This window comes from Drosophila ficusphila, unplaced genomic scaffold, assembly GCF_018152265.1.
Source record: "Drosophila ficusphila isolate 14025-0441.05 unplaced genomic scaffold, ASM1815226v1 contig_470, whole genome shotgun sequence".
In the NCBI taxonomy this organism is placed as follows: Eukaryota; Metazoa; Arthropoda; class Insecta; order Diptera; family Drosophilidae; genus Drosophila; species Drosophila ficusphila.
This window is the reverse complement of record NW_025064389.1, coordinates 2,754,802-2,763,751: the sequence shown is the minus strand read 5'-3', so window position 1 is coordinate 2,763,751 and position 8,950 is coordinate 2,754,802.

Below are 8,950 nucleotides of genomic sequence, written 5' to 3'. Positions count from 1 at the left end.
GTAGCAGCCAAAGTTAAAGTCTTCTGCCGCCGTCCTCTGCCGCAGTCCTCTGCCCGCATGATCGGCGCTTTGCATATTCTAATGCATCGTAACTATTTTGTATCCACTCTCTCCCGCTTGGCCGCCCTATGCTCGCCCAAGCGGGGCCTTCATTCTCGTAGTGTAAGTGCGCTTTGTAGACTTAGATTTTCGGTTGTTCTCTCTCGTTCCTCATGCTCATGTTCTCTCGTTCTCCATGCCGTCGTACTCTCCCCGCCCTTTGCTGCTTAGTGATGCTCGTTCAGTTTGTACTTAGCTTAGACTTATAATAAAATACTGGAAAACTTCATGAACTCAATACTAACTCCACGGTCTTACTGCTCCTAGGCAAAATTAAATTCTAATGATAACAGAGATAAATTGTGCGGCCAAATTGGGCCGTCACACCCCCCCCTTACTTCGCCGGGCGTAAGGAGATGGTGACCTCGTTTTTGGTGTTTATGCGGACTCGGAAAATGTAACATTAATTTAGGGACCTGTCTAACTAACCTTGGTAGTGCGGTATACAAACTGGCTGGGTGACTTAACGTTAGGGTTACAAGTTTACTAGGTCTACCCGTTTTCCCCAAACCTGGTTCATTTGGCGATGTCCTCGGCGCTTTCGGGCTCACTGTCGATGTCTTCCCCGTGGAATGCCTTGAGATCAGCGAGGCCGGCGGTTCGTTTGCGTCTGGTCTTTGGGTCCTGGAGTCGGACGATATTCTGAGCGATGAATTTGACAACCTTGAATGGTCCGTCGAAGCGTGGGGCCAGCTTGGCCGCAAATCCTTCCGCAGCTTTCGAGAGATGGTGTTGCTTGAGGAGTACCAGGTCACCTATGGCTGGCCTCCAGGTGCGTCGGCGCAGGTTATAGTGTTTGCTCTGATTTTCGCTAGCCCGCTTTGTGTGTTCCAGCGCGGCCTTGAAGATCTCCTGGAGATGCGTCGCCTTCTCGGTGGGTGTCGCTGGTTCTCGACCCAAGTGTGGGGTAACCTCGTGGTAAAGGGACCCCGGCAGTCTCGGCTCTCGACCATGTAGTAGATAAGCTGGACTGAATCCGGTGGTGTCCGAGGCGCTGGAGTTAATGGCAAGGCTTATCTCTGGCAAGGCTGCGTCCCAGGTCTTCTGGTTCCCATCGATGTATTGCGCGATCATCGTCTTGACAGTCCTATTGGCGCGCTCCGTGGGGTTCTGCTGCGGCGAGTACGGGGCGGTGTGTTGGATGTTCATACCAAGTTGTTTGGCAAACTCCTTAAATGCTCTACTGGTAAACTGTGTGCCATTGTCGCAGACAAACGTCTTGGGCACCCCGAATCTGGCCAAGATTCGTTCGCGGAATGACCGCGAAAGGTGAGCCGTAGTCGCCTTGCGAAGGGGAATAAGTTCGACCCACTTGCTGAAAGCGTCGAAGAAGACCAGCAACATCGTGTTGCCATGGGTGGACCGAGGCAAAGGTCCCACAAAATCGGCGCACAGCGTGTCGAACGGCTCCGCCACCACGCGGGTGAACATCTGTCCCGGTGGTTTCAGCTGGCTGGCTTTGAATTTCTGGCAAGTTTCGCACTTACGGACATACCTGACCACGTCGCGGAAAAGTCCAGGCCAATAGTACCTCTGCATGATCCGTCTGGCCGTTTTCCGGATTCCCATGTGTCCCGCTGCTGGTTGGTCGTGACACTCCTGCAAAATGCGCGCTCGAAGTGGCTGGGGCACGCACAGCTTCCAAGGAATGTAGTCTTCCTCCTCTGGTCGGTTTCCAAAGCGTCGGTATAGCTGATCGTTCTCTTGTGCGTACTCGGGGTAGTTGGCCGGCTCCTCAGCGATCCTCGTCCGCATCCTATCTATCCATGCGCAGGGGCGTTGTTCCGTGATGGCCTGTTGTAGGCGTTCCAGTGGTTGCCGGGAGAGTGCGTCGGCGACGACATTCTGGTTTCCTCGTCGATAGTGTACGTCAAAGCGATATTGTTGCAGCTCCAAGGCCCAGCGAGCTATGCGACCGGTGGGGTTCTCGATAGCGTTGAGCCATTTTAACGCCAGATGATCGGTGACCACATCGAAGTGGTACCCCTCGAGGTAGCATCGAAATTTGCGCACCGCCCACACGATTGCCAGGCATTCCTTCTCTGTCGTGGAATAGTTTCCCTCGGCCGTTGACAGTCGTCGGCTGGCGTACGCGATGACCCGCTCTCGGCCTTCGATCTGCTGCGTCAACACTGCTCCTAATCCAAAGTCGCTTGCATCCGTCTGCACTGTGAATTTTTGCTCGAAGTCCGGGCAAGCTAAAACGGGTGCTTCTGATAGCTTGCATTTCAATTCCTCGAACGCTCGTTGCTGGTCCGCCTCCCAGGTCCACTTCTGGCTCTTCTTCAACAGTTTGGTCATCGGCTGCACAATGTTGGTGAAGTTTGGTACAAATCGCCGGTACCATGAGGCGATACCAAGACATCTCCTCAGCTCCTTGATTGATGACGGTGGTTGAAGGGCCTGTATAGCGGCTATTTTCTCCGGGTCGGTATGAATGCCATCCTCGTTGATCTGATGTCCTAGATACACGATGCTTCGCTGGAAAAATTTACATTTGTCCCGGTTGAGTTTCAGATTTGCGGCGCGCAGCCGGCGAAGTACCTCCCGTAGGTGTTGCATGTGTTCCTCGAGGGTTTTGCTAACGACAATTATGTCGTCGAGATACGCGAACGCGTGGGGGTCCATCTCAGGTCCGATGACACCGTCCAATGCTCGCTGAAACGTTGCAGGTGCCGAATGTAGCCCGAAGGGCATGACTTTCCAATGATACAGGCCCCGTCCGGGCACTGTAAAAGCTGTGTACTCCCGACTGCCGGCCGCCATCGGAATCTGCCAATACCCGCTCTTCAGATCCAGAGTGGATATGTACTTGGCATTCCGTAGTTTTTCCAGGATGTGGTTTATCCTGGGCAGTGGGTATGCATCGGGAATCGAGCGAGCATTCAGCTGCCGGTAGTCCACGCACATGCGGACGTCTCCAGTCTTCTTCCCGACGAGTACGATTGGCGCACTGTGGGGGCTCTTCGAGGGTTCGATCCTGCCGTCGCGCAGAAGCTCGTCGACCTGATCATCTATGATCCGTTGCATCGCTGGATTCTTAGTGAAATACCGCTGCTTGATTGGGCGGTCATCCCTCATGACAATCGAGTGCTCCGTGATATGGGATACGCCTGTGAGTCCGTTGAACCGGTCCAGTTCCTCGTCCAATTCTCTCCTGGCGGCGTCCAGGCCCTCCTCTATGACGACGGTGGTCGCTCTCGTCGACGGTTCCTCGGGGGTGTTGATGGCCACTGCTGGTAGTCCTGCTGACAGTCTGAAGGGGTTCCTCTGCATGGCTTCCGCGCGTGGTGGCGGGAGCACCTGGTGATACTGGCTTGCGGTAGCCCTCGGGATAACGATGCTGTCCTCGTTCGTGGTTACGGCCGAGTTCCTCTCTGGTTGCATGTCCATTTGTGTCCGTTGAATGATTGGTGGCCGCCTGCGGCGGGGCCGCCGTGTCCTGGCAACTGGGTCTGCCGAGGTTTGCGACGCTGCTCGCTGCTGTGTCTCTTGGTGAGGGCTCGTGCAGGTTGGCGGGGCTGATTGCCGCGGCGCCTTGGGGCCGGGACTCGCTGAGATTGGTGGGGCTGGTCGCCGCTGCACCCTCGGGTCTGTGTTCGCTAAGCTGGGCGGGGCTGGTCGCCGCTGCGCCGTGGAGTCCGGGTTCGCTGAGGTTGGCGGGGCTGGTCGCCGCTGCGCCGTGGGGTTCGCTGAGACTGGCGGGGCTGGTCGCCGCTGCGCCGTGGAGTTCGCTGAGATTGGCGGGGCTGGTCGCCGCTGCGCCGTGGAGTTCGCTGAGATTGGCGGGGCTGGTCGCCGCTGCGCCGTTGGGTCCGCGTTCGCTGAGATTGGCGGGGCTGGTCGCCGCTGCGCCGTGGGGTCCGCGTTCGCGATGGGAGGAGCTATTCGACCGGGCCCTATTTTAAGGCTCACCTGGTTGATCTCGATGTTGGCTTCCGCTTGGCTTAGGAAGTCCATTCCCAGGAGTACGTCGTCGATCGTAGAGGGCAGCACCAGAACCGGCATGGTCACACTCCGGTCTCCCAAACTGATGGTGACGTGAAGAGCCTGTGTGATCTCCCTCCTGCTGCCGTCCGCAAGGCTAAGTTGAGTGATCACGGCCCGCTGATTGTGGTCGGTCCTGACCAGCGCTGCAATCCTCTCGTTGACGAAAGTGCGCGTGGCTCCAGTGTCGATGGTGGCGCGGATAGCCTGACCCTCGATGGACACGGAGGCCACTATCCGGCTCCCCTCGCACCGGAGGACAGGATTTATTGTCGCGTCGGGAAAGTGGGCGCTGTCTCCACCCGTTCCCTGGGTGAGTGGAGGCGCTCCTCGTTTCCCGCAGGCTTGGCTCGGCAGCAGTCGATCGTCCGTGTCCCTCGGCGGCCGCAGTCCCAGCAAAATAGGAGTCGTGCGTTCCTGCACTCCTGGCTGAAGTGTCCCGTTTGTCCACAGTTCCTGCAGGCAGTCCGGACGTCGATTCTGGGTCCTTCTTCGATGCGATGGTGGGCAACTTCGGTGGCCACGGGTACCAGGGCGGTGGATGCTTGCGGTCCCTCGGTGCGGCGGTCTCCTGATGCTGGGTTCGACGGAGTTGGGTTCCTCGTAGTGGTTGTCCTTGATGTCCTTGATGCTGTCATCATCTGCGCATACCGGCGTTGGTCCTGGTCCCGGATAATTTCGTATTCCGTTACTAACTGCGTCAACTTGGTCAGCGTCCCGAACTCGTGCCTGCGTGTGAACAATTTATATTCCGGGAGGAGGTTCTCATAAATCCGATTTAATTCCTGCGTCCGGTCGTAGTTGGCCCGGCGCATCATCAAACGTAGACTTAGCGAAAAATCCTTGAAATTCTCTCCCGATCGTTGGATCCTGGCCCGGATCTCGTCCTCCAAAGTTTGAAAATACCGCGATGGCAAGAAGAAATCCAGGAACTCCGATCGAAATTCGTCCCACTTGGCTTTCTGTAGTTGGCTGACTCGGAACCAGTCTCCGGCTCGGCCAAGTAACACGCTGGATAGCACCCTCGGCAGCTGGTCCTTCTCGAGCTCGTATGCGTCGATTCTCTCCTCCAGTTGCTCCAGGAAGTAGAGGGGGTCGTTGGCCTCTCCGTCGAAGAAAACGCCCCATTTCCTCAATTTTTCGGCCAGGCCAAACTGCATGGCCCGGTCGCCTCCGACTCGATGCGAAAATCCTGCCGGTCCGGCCTCGGTGTGTCCAAGAAAATTCCCGCTGGTCCCGGCTGAAGGGACTTGAAGTAGCAGCTGGCCAAGTGGTTCCGCCTTCGGTGACCGGTCCTCCACGTTGCCACCCGGGGGGTTCGGTGAGGGTTCTCTTGAGTGATCCCGTGATCTGGTCCGGCACATGAGCTCCAGCTCGGCTAATCGCTCTACCCGCTCCTTGGGTAATTCCGTCTGATCCATGTATGCGGACATCCGCCTCCGCAGGTCCGCCAGGGTGCCTTCCGCAGATAACCCGAACTCCTTGCAGGCCTCCTCGAGTTGCTCCTTCCTGGCCTCGTAGATCCATTGTTTCCCCATGATGTGTCGGTCGGCAGAACAGGTGGGTCCGATAAATCAGGCAGATAGATATTCAGGTGGGTCGGACAGTCAGACGGATTTCGCCGATCTCAATAAAATGTTCCCGATGGGTCGGTGGATCAATAGACTCAATTTGCTAAATTTTCTTAGGTGGGTCGGGCAGATCAGTTGAATATCAGCGGAATTCAATCAAAAATATCGAAAATGCATGCAAAAATCTGTGGTATAACTTAGCGCTAAAATTTCGGCGTGCGGCTAGTACGGGGCGGTTGATAAAAATGTAGTGGCGACTGATGTATGCGAATGATTTTCCCGATGAAACAAGAATTTTCTGTCTGGACTCGGCGATGATATTTATATATTTTCCCAGTAAATAATTTCCCGATGAAAGAAGACTTTAGTTGATTTTATTTCGTCTGGCGATGCGATGATTGTATACTTGTTCTCGGAGCAATGATTTTCCCTGTTTCTATGATCTGGCTTGAGGTTCACCAAAATTTTCCCTTTGCACTAAGACACTGGTGACGTTTTAAGTCACGAAGGATGTAATCCTCTAAAGATCCTATTCCCTAGTCCCTGCTCGGGCGCCATCTGTAAAGTAGTTTCCTGGCTGGGATATGACTCAGTCTGTCCAGGATCGCTTACAGAAAATTTATATCTGCGGGACTATCGGAAATTTTGATAGAGGGTGAGCCGACGGAGATGGAGGAGTCGGACTCACGGTAGTGTGGATGGCAAAGGCGGGAAAATATGGAGAACAACTGAGGCTGGTCGCCGGTAGCAGTTGCCAGGATAATGGGTAGCGGTTCACTCTCGGGCACAGAGGCTGGGCGCCTGGCTGTGGTCGCCGGAAGCGGCACACACGCGGGAGCAGCGGCAGGACGCCGGGCTGCCGTCGCCGGGGTACACGCAGGGACGGGGCGTGGCACGCAAGCGGGAGCAGAGGCTGGACGCCTGGCTGCGGTCACCGGGTTCCACGTGAGGAAGGGGCGTGGCACGCAAGCGGGAGCAGAGGCTGGACGCCTGGCTGCGATCACCGGGTTCCACGTGGGCAGGAAAAGGGCGTGGCACACAAGCGGGAGCAGAGGCTGTGCGCCTGGCTGCGATCACCGGGTTCCACGTGGGGCAGGGAGAGGGGCGTGGCACGCAAGCGGGAGCAGAGGCTTGTCGCCTGGCTGCGATCACCGGGTTCCACGTGAGGAAGGGGCGTGGCACGCAAGCGGGAGCAGAGGCTGTGCGCCTGGCTGCGATCACCGGGTTCCACGTGGGCAGGAAAAGGGCGTGGCACACAAGCGGGAGCAGAGGCTGTGCGCCTGGCTGCGATCACCGGGTTCCACGTGGGGCAGGGAGAGGGGCGTGGCACGCAAGCGGGAGCAGAGGCTTGTCGCCTGGCTGCGATCACCGGGTTCCACGTGAGGCAGGGAAAGGGCGTGGCACGCAGGCGGGAGCAGAGGCTGGACGCCTGGCTGCAGTCACCGGGTTCCACGTGGGCAGGGAAAGGGGGCGTGGCACGCAAGCGGGAGCAGAGGCTGTGCGCCTGGCTGCGGTCACCGGGTTCCACGTGGGGTAGGGAAAGGGGCGTGGCACGCAAGCGGGAGCAGAGGCTGGACGCCTGGCTGCGGTCACCGGGTTCCACGTGGGGCAGGGAAAGGGGCGTGGTACGCAAGCGGGAGCAGAGGCTGGACGCCTGGCTGCAGTCACCGGGTTCCACGTGGGCAAAGGGAAGGGGCGGATGGGACCCTGAAATTGGGAAATGGCTGCCGGCTCTAACTACTGGGCACGGGAATGAATATGCAAGCGAGGGTGTTTCAATTTCATATACACGTGTTTTATTTTAATGATAAAAAAAAATGGTCCCTGCCTATACCGCACTCCTGTGTGTTTTAGCACTACTCACTCAGACAGATTTATGGTCAAGCTCGGGGCGGAGATTCGATGGAGTCCTCGGCGATGTTGGAGCGGGGCCTCCTTCGATGGTGATGGTTCCACTCGCGTAGATCACGAAGGGCGGCGCGGGGCCGGCCACGTGTTGGGGCGCGCGGCGTGTATGCGCGGCGGGGTTGCGATGTGCGAGGTGTGCCAGGTGCGCGAGGTGTGCGGGGTGTGCGAAGCGTGCGAGGTGTGCGAGGTGTGATTCACTTTCCCGGTGTACTGTCGAAGGGATCTGGCACGTGGTCCAGAGTACGCAGAGCCGTGTCGAACGGGTGCTGAAGTGCGTGTGGTCGCGACCGATCCTCGAAGATAATTGATTAATTGCTCTCGCCAAAACTCCGTAGCAGCCAAAGTTAGAGTCTTCTGCCGCCGTCCTCTGCCGCAGTCCTCTGCCCGCATGATCGGCGCTTTGCATATTCTAATGCATCGTAACTATTTTGTATCCACTCTCTCCCGCTTGGCCGCCCTATGCTCGCCCAAGCGGGGCCTGCATTCTCGTAGTGTAAGTGCGCTTTGTAGACTTAGATTTTCGGTTGTTCTCTCTCGTTCCTCATGCTCATGTTCTCTCGTTCTCCATGCCGTCGTACTCTCCCCGCCCTTTGCTGCTTAGTGATGCTCGTTCAGTTTGTACTTAGCTTAGACTTATAATAAAATACTGGAAACTTCATGAACTCAATACTAACTCCACGGTCTTACTGCTCCTAGGCAAAATTAAATTCTAATGATAACAGAGATAAATTGTGCGGCCAAATTGGGCCGTCACAACCCCCCGAACATTGCGAAAATCCATAAAAAACTACTTTTGAGCAGGCAGGCAAAACTTGAAGGTCGAACTAAAATTTCAACTAATTATACTCTTGTCTGAGTGAAATTACACTGAACTATGATTAAAAAATTTGTACGGGCAGAAAAATGGCTTTTCTATTATATTTTTTGTCAAAAAACAAAACACGTCTCAAAACCCCCCGGTCTCCCCTACTTATGTACGCAGATGATGTTAAATTGTGCTTGCAGTATAAGGACATTTCTTGCCGTTTGAATTTACAATCCGATCTAGATAGCATTCAAAAATGGTGCAGTGATAACTTACTCAACTTAAACGGCTCAAAGTGTAAGCTTATGACCTTTTGTCGAACTGACCCTTTAAGTGGATGCTCTTTGGACAGAATAACTCAAGTGGATGACCTTGGTGTTCTTCTGGACCCAAAATTAAAATTTTCTATCCATATTTCGTCTATAGTGAATAAAGCCAGGAGTGTGCTGGGATTTATAAAAAGGTGGTCAAAGGAATTTGACGACCCTTACATAACTAAAAATTTATTTATTTCGCTTGTCCGTCCAATTCTTGAATATGGATCACCGGTCTGGAGTCCCCAATATGGAGTTCATTCGGA